The 19168-nt window shown below is 35.7% G+C and overlaps 1 protein-coding gene and 1 long non-coding RNA gene across 20 annotated transcripts in view; one reads left to right on the top strand and one right to left on the bottom strand.

The window, feature by feature from the left end:
• Positions 1–19168, bottom strand: part of SLIT2 (slit guidance ligand 2) — a 258771-nt gene that overhangs the window by 197149 nt on the left and 42454 nt on the right. The gene's annotated exons all lie outside the window — the stretch shown is intronic.
• Positions 1978–19079, top strand: LOC119700890. Its single transcript, XR_005256918.1, has 2 exons — positions 1978–2652; positions 14193–19079. It is a non-coding gene; the product is annotated as an uncharacterized LOC119700890 (long non-coding RNA).

The raw sequence follows: 19168 nt of genomic DNA, 5'->3' as shown, positions 1-19168 counted from the left end.
GGGACCTCTAGAGGTCATCTAGTCAGCCCACCTCAAAACAGAGTCAACCAGAGCACCTTGCTTAGCACTGGGTCCAGTCAGGTATTGAATTCCCCAAGGATGGAGACCCTGGTGTCTCCCCAGGTGACCTGTTCCAGTGCTTATCCCACTTACCTTATTGTAAAGAACTTTATATTCTCTAAATGGACTTTCTTGTATTCTGATTCATGCCTTTTAAAGAAGTATTTTTTTGTTCTAAAGTTTAGACAAAATTGTATTACTCATTATGCAACAATGGAAAAGTAAGGAAAACCTTTTCAAAGTACCTATGCTTTGTCACCCACATCTCATTTTGTTTTTTTGTTTTGACAATTTCTCAGTTCCACATTTTATTATTTCCTTAAACTGAGTGACAGAATATTATTAAACACTACACAAACATTTACACAGGATCAAAAACCTAAACAATCTATTTGATTTAGGAAGCAATATGCACTTGTAATGTTCAATTTATCACTACGGAACAAACATTTCAAAACATTCAAGCAAGGCTCAAAAAACTTGCTCAAAAACATTCAATATGCTTAGGTAGAAAATATATCCTTTTAAAAGTAACATTTTACACTGGTCCTCAAACATATCTTTAGAGTAAATAGCAACACCAGAACTTCTAAACTAATTCTACCCAGCTCTGTAATAGAACTTGAGTTTTCTATAACTGCAAGTAGCAAATAGTCAAGTCACTTCATGTAGACCTAGTTATGGAAGGCCATAAATTTATTGCTCACCCAGGCAGTAATCTTCAGTGAATACTCCTGTATTACGGAAGAAAGTTTGACAGAATTTCCTTTTCCTGCCCTCAGCTGTTCCATTCCCATCCACTATAAAATAAAACCTATTAGTTAACTGTATTGCAGACTCCTTGATTGTTTGATTATTTCATGATGACTGTCCATTTTGGAGCAGTCGGTTTGGGAAAGAAGCCTCACTCCCAGCATATCTTACGTGTCTTCTCAATTGTCCAGCTGGCTTCAGGTGCTGTAACATCAGAGCTGCTCAGGCTGGCATTGTCTTTGGGAAGATTTTATACTCATTTCCAAAAACACTACAATAATGGTTTTTCTTACATTTTTTGAGGGCACATGCTGTCTTGAGTTGTTCTTTAAGCTGTAAGACAACAGTAAAAGTCTGCACTGTGTAACTTTATGTTTCTTGATGAATTAGTTCCCCTCTTGCACTATTCTTAATCTCTTGCTTTTACCTTCCAAAACACAAAAAAAGTGCTAAATTCTGATGTTCAAAAAAGCTAGGTGGTTTTGGTTGTTTTTTTCATTGTGGTATAACTCAAAAAACTGAATAACTAATTTTGCAGAGACGATGTTAGCTAAATTACTGACATTGTTAATAATCCTTCAGTGATTCCTCATAAAACCTTGGTTTCATTAAACATGAAGTAGTTTTCACACAGTGCACTGAAACAGAAGAGAGCTCTTCATCTTACTGACACACAAGAGATATCCAAAATGCTCCAAGGGGAGACAGTAAACACAGATTAACTTTGATAGATCTTTGCAATGGGACTGTTGATACACAGTGCAGTAATTCTGATTGCTAAGACACAAAATTCAATCATCCATGTTCTTTTTTATAATAAAGGTCACACACACTGTAATCACATCAATTTTTACTTGGCTTATCAGTTATCTCAAAAAAGAACAGAGGTAGATAAGAGAACAGTCACTAGGTAAGAATAAAAAAATAGAGCAAAATGACAATTTAACAAATCGCATTAGGTGCAAAGAATTTTTTTTTTTATCTGCTACTAAGACATAACAGAACTAATTAAAGGAAAAGGAATGCCATAAATAGTTGTCCTATTTTAGACAAAAAAAAAATGTTCCCAAACAGCTTAATGAATAAAAACATGACTGAATAGTTCTAACAACAGCAGATTTTTCAGCAGGTAATGTTACCTAGTTTAAAGAAAAAAACCCAAGCAGTTTGAGAAAAGTCTACTATTGACAAATAAAAATAATTTAAATAGCAAACAAAAGCAAGGCACAGAAGAATCCTCAAGTAGCATTTAATTGCAAAGGACATTTCAAGGATTTTTATATTTTCCCAAAGAAATCCTTTGCAAAGTCATATTTCAGCATCAACTTCACAATCAACTATTTTATACTGAATACAGTACCAATCAAGTTCAACATCAGCTCAGCAATTCACTGTGACTAGACTAAGGAATGTAAATGCCATTAAGTGTCCTTCAAGTCTTATGTTAAGCTTGAGCACCAAATGCCTTTGTAGTTCTTCTAGGGTATTACCATTAGTATAGAAGGGTTAATAGCAAAGGCTGATGATTGTTTAAAAATTCACATTACCAAAGTGGATTACATTGCATCTACTGAGGGGATCAACAATGTAAGCCTACACTAAGCCATTATTGCAGAAACAAAGCTTGCATTTTAAGCCTTTGGAAACAAGCATAAAATGGACAAAAGAAAAAATTCTTCTGATGTAAGAACAAGGCAAACACTACATGCTTTTCATACAGACTCACATTTTCAGAGCCATACAGAATACATGAAAACGGTCAAATAGTCTCCCCTAAAAGCTCATCATGAACTCCTGACAAGATCAGCAAACTTGAAGAAAAGGACAAAATGGATAACTGTAAGTGATCAAATGGTATAAAGGAAGTCTTGTCTTCTCTTATTCTAGACACAACAAAACTAATTATCTTGAATTTAGGAATGACTACTAGAAGAATCAAGTATCCTTGTTAAAAGCTGAGGTTTAGATCCTTAGTTCAATGCTTGATGTTCAAAGGCACTAAGAGCTGCAAATTTCTGTTATGGTCAGTGGAATCTGAGGTTTTTCAACACATTCGTTTATCTGGTCAGTTATAATTCAAACCTCATTCATTTAAGTTTGAAAATACTAACGGAATTCTTTGGCCTTTTTTTGACACTTCCTCCTATGCTCTCTGAATCCATCACTAAAATTTATCTTATCATACAAAATTAAAAATGAACAAATACTTAAAAAATAAAATTTAACAAATATTAGGTTGGGCATACTTTGTTATCTGGAATGCTACCCCAGCTAGTTTCTAAGTACCTCTTTTCAAACACTCTCCAATGGATGAAGATGCTTATTGCTGTTTCCAGTTGTAAATATAGGAGTTCAAGTTTTCTGACACAGTACTAAGCAGAGTAAAACACTCTAATGTTATGAAAGTAAATTAATGGGATATATTCAGGAGTAAATCACTGCATATGCTATCTGCATTACAGAAAACACCCTAACTTTTTTCAGAAACCCTATTCTTCAGCAGAGAAGATTATTTTATATTAATAGCACCAAACAGCTTATTTTAAACCCCAATGCTAAGCTTCTTCAGAACCCAGCTAAACAGGAAAGCATTATTCAACATTTCCACAATTTAGGTTTCTAAATATAGCTTGCTTTTGTTTTAATTCTGTCATGATGAACTGAAATTGGATCAGCTACTGAAAAGCTGTGCAAATCTAATACTTAACATTAATCATACTTGAAGCAGACTACTGCAGACAGGTTCTGTTTTCTTAATGTTTTTAAACTGCTAACAGGAACAGGATTTATGGCATTTGTCTTCTAGGTTTTCTTTAAAAGAGCATCATTATTTAAATTATTCTTTTTATAACTACAGAAGTTCACATGTAACTATAATAAAGTTCACACATGGAACAATAATTTTCCTAGCACAGGAAAAATGAATTCAGTCAATTTTATTAGTTCTTAGAGGTTTATTTGCAAGACTCAGACTGAGTACTGCAAACTACGTTTGGCAATTAACTTAAACAAAGGTAGAAGATCTTTATATCAACTTCAGTTCCAAAGCTCTTAACACTAGGATGATCTTGGTATCTCCTGTAACATTTTGCACCTCTGGCTTTGGATCCTCTCAAGGATGGACAGAAGACAACAGAACTGAATTCCTTCCACATTGTCACCACAATTTTATGTTCTAGCAAGTTGGAAGAGGGACAAGTTTCTCAACATTTTTCCTCCTCCCACCCATGATAAGGTATCTTGGCCACATTTTCTCCTTCCCCCAGTTTAAAAGCTCATCTTCATCTTTTATTTTCAACATATATAACCAGGTTTGCCCTTTTTCTGCCTGATGTCTTTTTTTCTTCTTTAAGGGAGGGGAATGGATACAGTTGCATTTATAAGTCTACCTTTCTCTCATTCAGGATGCTGCAATATTTTCTTAAAATATGTTAGCTCTTCCTGAATTTAAAAAACATATTTATCAGAACAGCAAAAACACTAACAATAAAAAGAGAAAAAAAACGCTGTTATGCAGGAAGATGATATGCAATTGTATTTCTTTAAAATACATTGTGCACCTACCTACCTTTTCATCTACTGATGAGATAAATATTAACTGTGAGAATAATGTACTTAAGAAAATGGGAAAGGCAGAATATAACCTCTTCAATTTTGTTTCATTCCATGGGCTTAGATCTCATGGCTCAGAACAGTCTCACACTTGAAGTACACAGAAGAAAAACTTATAAAAAAAAGAAAATAAAAGAAAAAGAGAGAGAAAAAGCATTTTTTTAAAAGCCAGTAAGTTTTTGGCAAGTGATAGGAGAAAATTTGTCTACACTCTATCATTTTTCCTTTGTTCTTGCTATATTTTCTAAAAAACTGAACAGAAAAGAGGAAACTGGTTGCAGTAGCCAAGAGCATATTTTCTGGCATAGAATCAATTCTTTGCCCTATGAACCACTGTGACATCTCATATGTAGTACACATATAAATAGACCAAGATGTGTCATTGACACAGGTGACCTGATATCCTCATTTCTCTGATTACAGATACACTCTATGTTGTAAAGCTACTCAGAATTTTTTGCAAGCAAAAAACTCAAAAAAGTAAAAAGGAAATAGAAATCATAAAGTGTCTATATTCCAATAAGTAGGACCTGAGAAGCAGAAACACAATATTGCTACAAAAAATACCTAAGCTTGGTTCTCAAGGACACATTTTGGACACAATCATGAATAACAGAAAAGAGATAGTACAGTCACCTAGCATTTTTTTGGCATTAATATGCTAATAAACATAATTCCCTCCACAACAATTTTTCATATGCAGCTTAGGAGGCTTAAAAGCTTATACCCAGGGACCTTCAGTGACCCTGTTCTGAGTGTCCCTCTGAACAGGATGCACTAGGACCAACGGCAAGAGAAAGCAAGAGGCTCTGGAGGGAGCTACTGCCTGCCTCTTGGATACTCCTCTTTATGCTATTCCTCTTCAATACACCTGAGGAGTCTTGTTCTTTTGTCTTTAAGCAGCATATTAACTTTCTCCAAGTAACACAGAAAAGGCCAAAATACATGTACTGATAAAACCCTAAAACATTCCTGTAATTATTTTAAGATTGACTAACTCTTTTTCCTCCTTGCCTCAATTCTATTGCATCCACTAATCTTTTAGTTAACATGAAAAAAAAAAAGAATTTTATTAAAATTAAAAATATCATTAAAATGTAATTTTCTACTAGAGCAATTTCCATTCATCTGACATTAAAACACCATTGTATTAGGATGCTTTTTTACCTCCAAGTGTTCCTACCATTCTTTAAAATTATTTTCTACAATATTTGTCTGAATAAATATACTTCTCTTTCCTAATCTCTTTCAATCAGAAATAGAACTGGCATGTAGGAGTAATATGGATTCTTCTTTTGCACCTCAATGAATTAATTAATTGCTTACAAGGGCAATAAGAAAGGCCAAAACTATTTTCAACAATAGCAAAAGGAAGCAAAATTAAACTTTCATTAATGTTAGGGAAGGGTGACTGAACTTAACATGCTCATCTCTGAAGGAAGTGTGGGTGAGTATCCATCTTGCATACCAGAAAGAGACAGATGAAACACACTTCTGTGGGAAAATGCATATACTGTCTATTCTTCAGGTATCTATCAAATATCTCCTATTATTTCTTTGAACTAAAGAATGTTCCATCTGCTGAACTGGCAATAGTGTGAAAAGGAACCCACTGGGCTTTGTTAATGCTCAGCACACCAACTGATTTCTGCTGGCTGGAAAAAGAGCAACAAGCTCCTCCACAGGCCTCAGTATAGAGAAATAGAAGTCCTACATGACAAAACTGTCTTTGAAATGAAAAAATGAATTGTGCAGATTGTAAATAATACAGACAAAATCCATCAAGACACATTGCAAGGCAGAAGAACAAAAACCCCTTGTATTGCTGACAGACCCCTTGGCACAAGGCACTGTACTAACTCAATAAACAACTCCAGCACGATTCTTTCTGGTACCTACAGATCAAACTGGCAAGTTGGTAACAAAAAGAGTAAGATGGAAATATCCTTAAGTCTAAGGAGTTTCACCTGTTGATCCAAATTAGCACCTGACCATGAATATGAGCTGGAGCAGGCACTGTCCTGTGGGATGAAGGGAAGTCAGGGAAGCAAAGGGTATCCCATCAGCTAAGAACATCTTCCTACTCTAAGCTCAGAATCTGGTGAGAAGAAGACTCCAGCCCCATCTTACTTGGTGTGTCCTGGCAAAAATCTAAAGAAGCATTCATAAAATAGAGATTTTCCATACTGCCCCATTTAAAATTCTGCCTAGAGATGTATGAGTTTAGGACTTTGGTTCATAGCACACACCTGTATCAAAATAATGATGCACCAAAGTGATACAATAAATACAACTGGTAAGTAAACACTGAAGAAAACAGAACCAGTGCTAGCACATTTAATCACTGATAAGGAACCCAACCATACCTGCAGCAAATTTCAATTACTTTATTTCAATATACAGTTTACAGAAAGAAAAATCTGACAATAAAGGTATAAATCTTGTCAGTTCATAATAACATTGAACTTTATCAGAACTCAAATAGGAGTCCAAAGTGTTAAACGAAAAGTCATGCTGTTCCAAACCAAAGAATAGAAAAACAGCAGGAAAAAAAATCTGAATGGTTTTCACCCTCTTCAATGCTATCTATAGGCTGATTAAATTCTATAATATTTCAAACAGAGTGATATTTTGATCAAGAAATACAGAATTTATGATAGAGACATATTACGACTGAAGGGGAGGAAAAACATGCCCTAGAACTTAATTTTACTGAATTATTACAAAGGGTAACAAAACAGACATTAATAGTTCAGCAGAAGAAATTAGGACAAATCCTGAAAGAGGGTATGTAATTCATGCACTTGAACTTTCAGTGAATAAATAGTCTCTTTAAGGTCTGTATGGACAGTGTCTCTGGGAATGAGGCTGGTGAAGCACTGGTTGGCCATGAAGGTCCTCAGCACCTGCCTGGGCACAGCCTTGAGGAAACTGCTTCAAGTTCAATGTTTCTCTGCTATAAGCAAAAGGTCCCTCTGATTTATCCTACAAATTCTCTGATTGCTTTACATTCGTGGGCAGGATTCAACAAAATTTAATAAACCTAAACTTTCTTTGATTTTATATTGTGCAATCAGTCTTAAATTATAAAATGCTTATAGAAAACAATTTCCACTAAAGTAACACAAAGTATTACTCCTGAAATATGGTTCTAGTCTGAATAACAATGGCACTCATACACTCCAAAGAGATGGTGATGAAATAGTTACTCTGCTTGTTATTTTGCCTTCATAAAACAAGTCTTTATTACAAACATACTTTATAATGGCATTGCATAAGCAATACATAAAATGTGATTCAACTTGACAAAAATGTAAACATTTAATTAAAATAGATGAGCTAATAACAAAACAAGATTACTTATCATGTAATGTAAAAAGATAAAGTAAATCATTAGACTATAAATACATGTACGTAATACGTGTTCACACATGCTATTCACAGTGCTACCCTCTTAATATTCATGCTAGGATTGTTCACCACGAGGACTGATTCAATTAAAAAAAATTTCCATCTTCAAATTTCACTGTTTTAAGACATTACACAAAGTAAAATGAATAGCTTAACATTTTGAAGCTTCCTCTTGCTCACACTGAAACTCCTTCAATTCAAAACTATTCTAATTAGGCACCTACTGTTTAACATAAAAGAATCTCTGAACCTCAAACTGAGGCATCTGCCAAAAAAATTGGATAATGTTTAAAAAACCAAACTGCCTTCAAGAACTAGTGTTTCTACAGCAGTCCTTAGACGGTTTTAATCAAAATTCTTCCGTCAGACTGAAAATGTGATTTTTTTATATGTATATAGTAGACCTAACCATTTTTTATTTTCTTCTCTTTTCCTTTATATTTTTTCCCTAATTGTTTTTGAGCTGCTTAGCCTTTGCACATGAAGTGTGTTATTAAAAACTCCCTGCATCCATTTTTGTGTTCTCTTCAGTTTTATGCTATAATAACTGAATATAAATTGACTTGTGACAATATATCCAGTCGCTAGTACTCCTGAAAATTTCAGTCACATGTTAATTGACTCTAATGTGAAAAAGGAACATAAAATCTCACTTAATTGTTCAGAGATGCTGTGTTTCCTGAAATACAATGAGCACTGTGTTTGGATGCAGACACATTTATACATACATTTGTGAAGGCAATGTTTTGATTGTAATAGTGATTTTAGTCATGCAATGAACATTACAACTATCTTTTAAGTTCTTAGCCTTGTAAGAACAACTATCTAACTCTTTCAAGTGATTATACACTCCAACAGAGTCACACATGCCAAGAGAAAGACTCCTATTCCAAAGTTACAGTAATTACTATACATCTCTCAATATTTCAGTGCATCTGCATATCTGGAGTGTACAGATCTGAAGAGTGTGCAAATTCCTGCACTTGGGGGAGGCAACCCCCAGTATCAATACAGGCTGAGGGATGAAGGGATTGAGAGCAGCCCTGCAGAGAAGGATGTGGAGGTACTGGTGGGTAAAAAGCTGGACATGACCAGCAATGTGCACTTGCAGCCCAGAAAAGCCACAGTAAAAGTAGCACAACTGAGTTTGAGGAAGCAATTCTGCTCCTCTGCTCCATTCTGGTGAGACCCCACCTGGAGTACTACATCCAGTACTACATCTGGAGTCTTCAGTAAAGGAAAACCAGACCTGTTAGAGCAGGTCCAGATAGGAGGGCAACAAAATCCATCAGAGCAAGGAACACCTCTCCTATGCTGCCAGATTGAGGGAGTTCGGGTTGTTCAGCAGTTGGGGAGTTCAGGTTGTTCAGAAGGCTGCAGGCAGATAAAATTGCTTCTTTTCAGTTCTTCAAGAGAGCTTATATGAAAGATGAAGATAGACTTTTTAGTAGTGCCTTCAGAAACAGGAAAAGGGTAATGGTTTTAAACTGAAAGACTATAAATTTAGAGTAAGTAGAAGGAAGAAATTCTTACAGTGATGGTGGCAAAACACTGGAATGGGATGCCCACACAGGTGGAACATTTCTGTTAGATTCTGGAAATGTTTCAGATCAGGCTGGATGGGGCTCTGAGAAATCTGATCTAGTTGAAGTTGTCCTGATCATTGCAGGAGGTTGGACTAGATGACCTTTAAAGGTCACTTTCAACCCAAACCATTCTGTTATTCTACAATGGACACAATGGACAGAGCCAAAAGGATTCAAGCCTTATACATCCAGCAAGAGCTTGGCCCTCTATAAACCAATGGCAAATTGCATTCATGTTCCAGGCATGCAAACTACTGCAGGTCAAAAGTAAATTTCTGTGTTACAGCTCCACAAGAATTCCACCTGATAAAACTGAATTTGTCAGTTAAGAATACAGAATCACAGAGTCATTTAGGTTAGAAAAATCCTCTAAGATCATCGAGTCAAACATTTGACCGATCACCACACTGTCAACTAAACCATGGCACGAAGGTCCACCTCCAGCCACTAGGCACACAGAGAAAGCCATCCTCCTCCTCTTCTGGGGCTCCCACTGCCCAGACAGAGCTGCACTATCTATGACTGTACAATTAAAACCACTGTGAGTAACTGCAATCACAAGAACAATCTGTTGAAGAAAAATACTGGAATGAACAACAAAATGAATCACTATGTTTCTCTAGACAGTATTTACATATTTTTCCTTTTTTTCTTTATTTAAAGAACTTAGACTGTCTTATCAAGTTGACACACAACACAACATGGCCCAAAGATACATACCCATTTACAGGTTTCAGCAATAAAAAACAAAACATCCACATCTGTGCTCATGCCCATAGAAACAATGCATTCTCATGTAAACCAGGAAAAAAGTAAAATTTTGGAATAAGAATGTCAGCTCCTTTTTTCATTCCCTTAAAACCTACTAAAAATTCAGACTGCTCTTCATGTATGTCCTTATTTGAATTGTTATCTCTACAGCACTGAAAAAGTGAGAATTTTCAATCAACATAATTCAAAGCAGCCCTCTCTAAAGTAAACTGCATTTAAAATGAAAAAAAGCATGCAAATTTCTGCAGATAGGGATATAGAATCTCTAGCATGTGGCAGAGAAGGCTAGAGACCAAACCAGACATATAACCTGCTCTCAGAAGGCATAAAGACTTTGGTATTACTCATCTTGCTCATCCAAAAAAACAGATGCAGATCTAAGGTTGACCTGGCAGAGAAATGGCAAGTATTCACTGAGATCTGTAAATATTCATCTGCTTGTGTAATTTCAACAATATGAAATAATTTGATGGGGGACACACATTTAGTTGCAAGAAAATAGTCATATTACAAGTTAGTGTTTCTATAATTTCTTAGACTTCCACAAATTAGTTCTTTAACTACACCAAAACTTTAGAGCAAAGCCTCAAGAACATACACTTTTTCACTGGCAAATACAAGTGAAAGTGATCTCTGAAAAATACATGTATTTCTTGTAATATTTCCATTAAACCAGGCTCCATCATGTCATTCTGAAAAGTTACAATCACCTGAAAATAATTTTGATGGCATTTTTGAATAAAGTAAATAGTATCAAAATTTCTGAGTTAATTTAGGAAGAGAAAGAAAGATGAGCTCTCAGACCAAATCCACTGATCTTTGACTACAACCGGAGATATTTTCTCACATGGTGGTACATGTCAGTGGATTTGAATCACATCTTTTGCACCTGTTGTACTTCTACACTTGAACTCATTTTACACCAAAATGCTCTGGGTATTGTGGTGTTTGGGGTTTTCAATTTTTTGGGTTTTTTTGAGGTTTTGTTTTGAGAGGGAGTCTTGCAGAGAATAACTTGCTTTTTTGATCTTACGCCCCAGAGAAGGAAACAGAATGAGTCCAACTAACTACATCCTATCAGCATATCATTTCAATTTGTTCCTACTGAAAAAGGTGCAAAGGGTCAGTTTGCAATGTAATTCCAAGTAGGATAAACACTTTATTGAAGCCACAACTTCACAAGAAAATATCACCACATAATACCTGAGCATGCCTAACTGGAGTGGCACCATGCTGAAAAGGCACTGTTCTCAGCCTTTCTGTCAACTCAAATCTCTTAAAATGTGCAACTCATCTACATTCTCATGGCACTGAGTGGGGGATATCATTAAGAGTGACATTTACTACACAACTCCACTGGCATCAGGATATCTAAATAGTACCAGAATGTATGCCCACATAATTTGGATTACACCTAAAAAATTCGTATTAAGATACCAAAATATGTTCAGTTCAAGTCAATGCAATTGATTCAGAAATACCTATTGCAAAATACTACCATCTAATCTAGAAAGCTGGATAAACCACTGGACTAAATTAATTCTGAATTTTCAAGTGTGGTCCTAAGCACCATCTATTCACACAAAACCTCTTTTTTAGTAGGGGAGAATCAAAATTATGACAAGTTGCCATTTGTCAAGTCCTGCTAGGAGATGTATCCATTTTCCAGGCACGGAAACTGCTTGTTGATTATGGCAACTCTGATGGTCTTAGCAGGCAATATGGCAACTTGCTTACCACTTAAATAGGTTTCTGTTTTTTACAAATGTTTCCACTGACAAAAAAAAAAAAAATAGATAAAGTCAATGCATGTGCGTGTGCAGCTAAAAACATTTTCCTAACAGTGGAAGTTCAATACTTGAGAAGCAGAGATACCCTGAAGTAAGCTTGGTAACATAAGAAGAGATAAAGTCAGACAGCCTTTCAAAGAGCCCAAATATTTCTTTGAGTACATATATTACAAAACTAGTATATTATATAGATATTATAGATCACATCTAAATTGATATATACTATTTTATTATAGATATTACATTATATATTACAATGTATATTATAATATAATTTATACTTATATTACAATTACATATTATAATTACGTACTATATATATTATACAGATGGAAGCTGAGAATCAGATCTATGTGCAGTTCTTGATCAGATGCTTAAGTATTTATATTTTGGTCAAGTCCATTTACCTACTTTACAAAAGTAAGTAAAGCAGACCTCAAAGTGATTTATTACTGTTACCTACATCAATAAGATGGATGTTGTGAGGCTAATGCTGCTTCTACACTTGAAAATCCAGGGATGAAAGGCACAGCATAAGTACAAAGTAGTAGTAGCATAATTAAGTGTTAATGTAAAAGCTACCCTGGTCTTTGAAAAACTATCTTTTGCTTTGAAACGTGTGAATATCCACTCATTTCTGTATTCACTGGCTCTGCACAGCTATCCCACACCACCATAAAAATTCCAGATGTGATTCAGTACTTATATTTAGAAACACCGCCCTTTGTCAAGATAACGGTATTTACAATTTTTGGGAGGAAAAATTACTTTGATAAAACATTAATAGGACTGCTTATATTAAGAGAGTGATTACATATGAAGGTACACACATAATGGTCTAACTCCTTCATGTGAGCAGAATGAACTGCAATTTAAATACAGAACTTGTCAGCTGGTGCTGAATGAAGATGGTAGCTGCTCCCCACTTTTGAAGTTAGCACAAATCAAGTGTCAGGATTGGTCTCTGTGTCTCTGTTTTCTGGTGTCCTTTTTCCAGTGATGCTATTTAAAGAGCACTAAAATGTTTTGAAGGGAGAAGGAGGGAAACACTGCACCTTTTCTGTAAATCCTTAGGCATTATAAAAAACTTCAGACACCTAATTTCATTCAAAATCCCAGATATTTAGCTATTTATTATACATATTAAAAAAACACCAACCCTTTCAATTCCTAAAAAAATACTGTAAGACATTCTACCTAGTAGTTCTATTTCTAACACTGCATCACAGATATTACATTTTGGCTTGACTATAACAAATTTCTCCTCATAAAAGTCAAGATGGCCTTCTTCCAAAACTAGTTTTAAAAAAATGGCAAAAAAAAAAAGCAGCAATCTCTTAATAAATCTAGCACCTGAAAGCTCTCTCTCAAATTCCAGAATTTTATTAGTAGTATTAAAAACACAGAGTGAACTGTTATTATAAATAAGTTCTGTATGGGGGATAATATGGGGGAAATTTGGGGGAAAAAACTCCTCCTAAAAAAAATGAATCTGGATCTAAATTATTAGATCATGAGATGTTCTTTTCAAATATATTCTTCCAAGAAATGATGAATGTTTGATAACAGTTTGGTAAGTCATGAATTCCATCGACACCAATACCATTCTATTCAATAAATGAAACATGAGCAAGACAGAAATCTGGTATCTTAAAGCTATGATATATTCAGATGGCATCTTTCAGGTAAGCTATTTAAATCTTTTAACATGACAAACAGCGAAAGCTCTTTTAATGTTAATAATGAAATAATGAAGACTTCTAGGTACAAAAGACTCCAACTACTGGGCTTTAAAAAATAATGTCAATTAGTAAGAAACACCAGGTGCTAAATCCACAAAATTAGTTCCAGGTACCAACATCAGATATCACTGATATCCTCAAATTTCCCACTCAACTGCAACCTAATCCTTTACACAACTAAAACCTCCACAACAAGGGCATTTATGTACAGGACCACCTAAGTTCTAACATTCAGGCACTTGCACCCACACTAATGCCTTATAAAATGAAGCAACTTCCTTCCCAGACTACCAGTTTGGGGCAAAATAAATAGGGGCATAAAATCACTGTTTCAAGGATGCAGTCATTTTCACATTGCTGTTTTCAAAAAGTTATTTAAACTTAGATTGCCTTCATCCCAGGAGGTTGGCCTAATCACCAGGCTGATCCTGTGCTGAATTTCTCCTTCTCTACAAACTACTCTCTAGGACCAACCAAATACTCAGTATAAGGAATGGAGAAAAGGAGAAGGGAGTCACCAATGGTATTGCAATGTCAGAAAGCAGGATTAAAACCACTCTGCAGTCACAGGTACGTTTTTCCTGAGAAGCAGAACTTTTGCAAAACTGCACACGACCACAACTTAGAGTCCAAATCATTAAGTATGTGAGAGAACCTTGTCCAGGCACACACAGTGTGTCTCTGCCAAGATACAGGAGTATCTATAAAGAAATCTCCAATGGCAATGTCCTATTTGTCTTGTGAGTAAACGTAAGCCGTCTCTCCTGTTAAAAAAACTTTTGTTTAGCTTTCTCTTATTTCTCTTAACAAAAGTCTGGCTATTCAAATATCAAAAGAAAGTATACCAGTAAGAAAGCAAAGGAGAGAGAACCACCCAATTATCTGCAGGGAGAGAAAACAAACTGAGCTGCTGGCCTCAGCATTTCCTACTGTCCTTCTTAATTCAATACCTGACAGATTGCAAGTTCCTAGGAAACATGGGGACCTGGGCACATGAGAAGTTAAATCCATAAAATTACAGGATTTCCAGAAAAAGTCATATAGATGCAATCTGCAAACCTTAATCATTCTCAGCTGGCACTTCAACTTTGTAGGCACCACATTCCCTGTAATACATCATGCAAAGACACTCCAGCCTTTACTCATGTCAGAGTCATCCCAACTTTGAAAAAACTGAGGATGGTCTCAATCTTGTACACTACACACTACAATATGAACCCTAGATCTGTTTCATTTCTGCTACATAATTTCTGGTTTATTTACTCCATATCAATCCATGATCACAAATTCTCCCTCGCCTTCACATTTCAGGAAAGAAGAAGTCAAATCACAGAAATATACTGTAAAAATGTTTTAGCAATAGCCAGCTAATTAACTAACCACAACACCATCATAACTCTCACACAAAAAATAAAAACAATCATTGCTAAAGCAATGTGGCAGAGAGATTATCTTATCTTTCCAGGTATTCTGGAGAATAAATATAAAGGTGAGATCATAACCCAAAATAATTATTAAGAAGTTAAAACAGAAGAATTGATTTCTGGCTAGTACAAAAGATATCAGGATCAGAATGCAATTACAACATAACAAGTAAAGCTCTAAGTTACAACATGTTTGCTGTAAAAAAAAGTTACTTAAAGCCCACAAGACAGGTACCATGCACCTCTCTTTCAGCATCCTAAGAAGCTTAAAACCTCAGGCTCAGACAAGGAAACTAATAAGAAAGAAGAAAAGGTCATAAAAGTGCTACAGAGAGAAAAGGAAAATAATTAATTTTTAAGCAAGGAAAATAAATTAATCCAAAACCACTAAGTTATCTGCTTTTCTGGAAACAGTCCTACATGTTAGACCATAAAAAATCTAAAACAGATAACCAGTGTTACAAAACATATCACAGTTCAAAAGCACTTGGGGAAGAACATAATACATTTGCATGTCTCTGAATGAACTATCCTGAAGGATGAAAACAGAATACTCTAGATATAAATTAATTGAGGAAGTTGTGTTGTTTTGTATTCTAGGGGGTTTTTTTTCCCCTCATTACAGAAATTGCCAGATCTAGAGTTTACTTAGAACAGCCTGAAAACTATCAAAATCTGCAGTGGCACATGCTGCATTACTTACAAGTGAGATTTTAAGAGGTCAGTAAACATGAAAACCACTGGGTATTTTTTTTCTCCAAATATATATATAAGGAATAGCAGAAAAGTATAAAATTATTTAGTATTCTACTTTAGCAGAATAATTCTACTAAATACTAAGCCTTTTTTATTAGTAAAGCCTTTCTTTTGACTGTTACCCTCTTTTCCACTGTTGAAGTAATCCAGCAGGTTTTAATTTCTGCACCACTCAGTGTAAAATGCATTCTTCTTTGTTAATGATGTTTTCTCTGTCAAAAGCAGGAGCTTGATGAACAGGCTGAAAAGCCACCTAATTTCACTGTTGCTGCTGGAACACTTACTTTAGCTTTGTCAAAAGCCATTCCATAGTATTTCATAGTAATGTTCAATGAAAGAAATGTTCCACCTACTAAACTGATTATTACTTTGTGAAGGTAGAAGTTCATTTATTCAACAACAGAACTAAAATATGACAAACCAGAGCACTTAACACTGTGATGCTGTAACTTACATCCAGATCAAAAATGAATAGCCATTAAGGAAAGAAATGTCAGTGAAGACTTTTTAAAAGCTCAAGAAATACATTTGTATTCTTCTGTTACATTATTAACAAGAGCAATAAGAATGAAGTCACAATAATATAAATAATTTAGGTTTTTTCTGTAACCTAGTTTGTGTCAGAGCAGGATGAAACTAAAAAATAAGAAAAAAATGGTTTATAATCCAAACTATTTCAATGCGAATTAACTGAATTTCTTATAGAAAGCATTTCACATTAATTATAAATAGAGTTTCATATTAAATATGGCAACATAATTACTAAAATTACCAAATTCTTTTTATAATTTCAAAAAAATATGTTGACAAGACCTTTCTAAAGGCTTAGCTTGTGAAAGCGTCACTGAGTCAGAATCAGTTTACACAGGTAAATAATCCCCTTCCATATATTATCAACTCAGTCTTTAAAATATCCATTGAAGTGCATTTTCCAAAAGCTTTGGTAGCCTTTCACTAACTCAAACAACAGAAGAATGTTTCCTAGTTTTCAAATTAAACTCAACACTCCAAATGAAGCTGCTAGAATGAAGTGAAAAAAAAAAATTAGTTGCTAATAACTCTGTAACATTCTTTTACTGTCCAGTCCTCTCCCCTCTAGTATAAACAAACCCAACTATTTCAAGGTTTTGAGGACCTACATTTCCTAAACTCTGTAGACCTCCTTTATAGTTCTTTTTTAAGGCTTGTTCTTTTATAAAGTTTCCATAATTCTATAATCATCTACAAAAAAGTTTCCCAATCTAGACCCAGATAAGCACCAAACAGATGATCCAGCCTTATTACAGCAGGAGCTTTAGCAGGTCAGAGAGACTAAATGCCTTTTCTGCAACAGAACTATAACTTAACATTATCCTGTGACCAAAACCACTCACAAGTTGTATTTTGTCATGATACCTTCTGTGTGCTTTCTGCATCAATTTCTCCTTCTCAACACTGATCTTCACTGTATTTTATGAGTGGCTTTCAGATCATCTGTATAATACACTACACACATCATCAACCCCAATGCCAGCCAAGGTGTCTGCAGCATCCACTCCCTGACCACGTACCCCAACCCTGTATTTTACAAAGGTAGGCTAACTCCAACACCTGGGTAGTGAGAGCATAAGAAGGCCTAAGACTGCACTTGTGACACCTTCTCAGCCTAACACTGAATGGCTGTTAAATGTTCCCAAGAGAGCAGTTTCAGCTAGAAAGATTGGTAAAGATTTATCTAATCCTAATTCCTTATATCATTTATGAGAACACAGAAGAAAACAGAATAATAACAGAAGATACACAGGTCATTGTCCTAGGGTGACATTATGAGGCTCATATCCCCATTCGTGTGTTCTGCTTATGCTGGATATTATGTTCTGTGCCTTCAAGACTGGCTCTGAAGAGCAAATGGTTTGGTTTGGTTTTGTTATCAGCCTGCTCCCCCACAGCTGGCAGGACACAGAGACAGGCAGTACATAGTGCAGCTTTTGCTTTCTGCTTTGCTCTTGCTTTTGCTTCTGCTTGTTAGTTAGTTCAGCTAAGCAGTTTGACTTTTCCCTTTTTTTTTTTTTTTTTTTTCTTTTCTTTTCCTTTCTTGGAATCATTTGAACCTGCTCTGGACTGGGACTGGAGAAACCCCAACAGTTTGCACCTGGTGGTCTGCAGCAGCCATCCCCAGTGCCAGAGGGACCGATAACAGAGCAACCACTCCCAAGAGAGACTTTCTGAATTTGTCATCTTTTTCAGAGCAGGGAAAGAGTATTGTCATCCGGTATTGTTCATTTTTTGTGCTGGGGGGTGTTTTGCCTGTTAAATAAACAGGTTCTTTCCACTTCTCTCCAAGGAATCCTTCCCAAACCGGTTGTGGGGAGGGGTCCCCTTTGGAGGTTTTCTCCGAAATTTGCCCTAAACCAGGACAGTCACATGCACCATTCAACATTTATCCTGAAGGCAAGACTCCTTGTTCCATTCCCACAGAATATGCACTTAAAAGTAGGGCATAAACCAAGGACTGTGCACTGATTTCCTAGAGTGCAACATGGCCTTGCCCTGTTAAGACAAACATGTGAAAAACATTAAGCTGCATCACCCTGGGGAGAAAAACTTAGTAGAAACACAGGCACTCTGCAGCCTCACCCTCATCCTGACCACCCCACTGAGCTTCCAGCAGAACTTACATACACACATCAGCAGACTCGAGCTACCAAAATCATTTAAACTATTTGAGTTCCATGATTTTAAAAATATGTCACCACCATTTAGGCAGATGGTGACAAAGTCAGCTCGACCAAAGTAATATACTGTAGGGGATAGCTCATTTGTCTTGGCTTCCATCTCCTTAAATGCATTTAAAGAGTCAGAAGGAGCTTTTATGACATGATCCTTCCAGCCTTGCCCTTTTCATCTGGATCTGTGAGAACAGATTTCTCAAACACACACAGAAGATACTTTCAGTCAGTTACCTAATTCAAAGCACAGGCTGGCAGAAGTGGTGGCTCAGGAGACAGGAGCAAGGAAAGCTGAATTTAGAGAGGGGTACAAAGAATTTTTTGCTGTCAGGATACCCCAAGACTTCCAGAAATGTGGCAGGTATATTAGCCCCTGGAGTAGGCAAAATGAAAGAGGAGGCCATGAAGACAGAAGAAGAGTTTAAAAAATTATCTTTTTTTTTTTTTTACTTTCTGCCCCACCCCCTTCTAACTACACTGTTCCTACAGTGGTAACTGTAACAATCTGCTTTATTCTCTATCTCTCTACAGAATTCAGGACATTTTTCTCCAAAA

Source organism: Motacilla alba, chromosome 4 (assembly GCF_015832195.1).
Source record: "Motacilla alba alba isolate MOTALB_02 chromosome 4, Motacilla_alba_V1.0_pri, whole genome shotgun sequence".
Lineage (NCBI taxonomy): Eukaryota > Metazoa > Chordata > Aves > Passeriformes > Motacillidae > Motacilla > Motacilla alba.
Note: the sequence above shows the minus strand (reverse complement) of the source record. Positions and strands in the feature narration are given on the sequence as shown.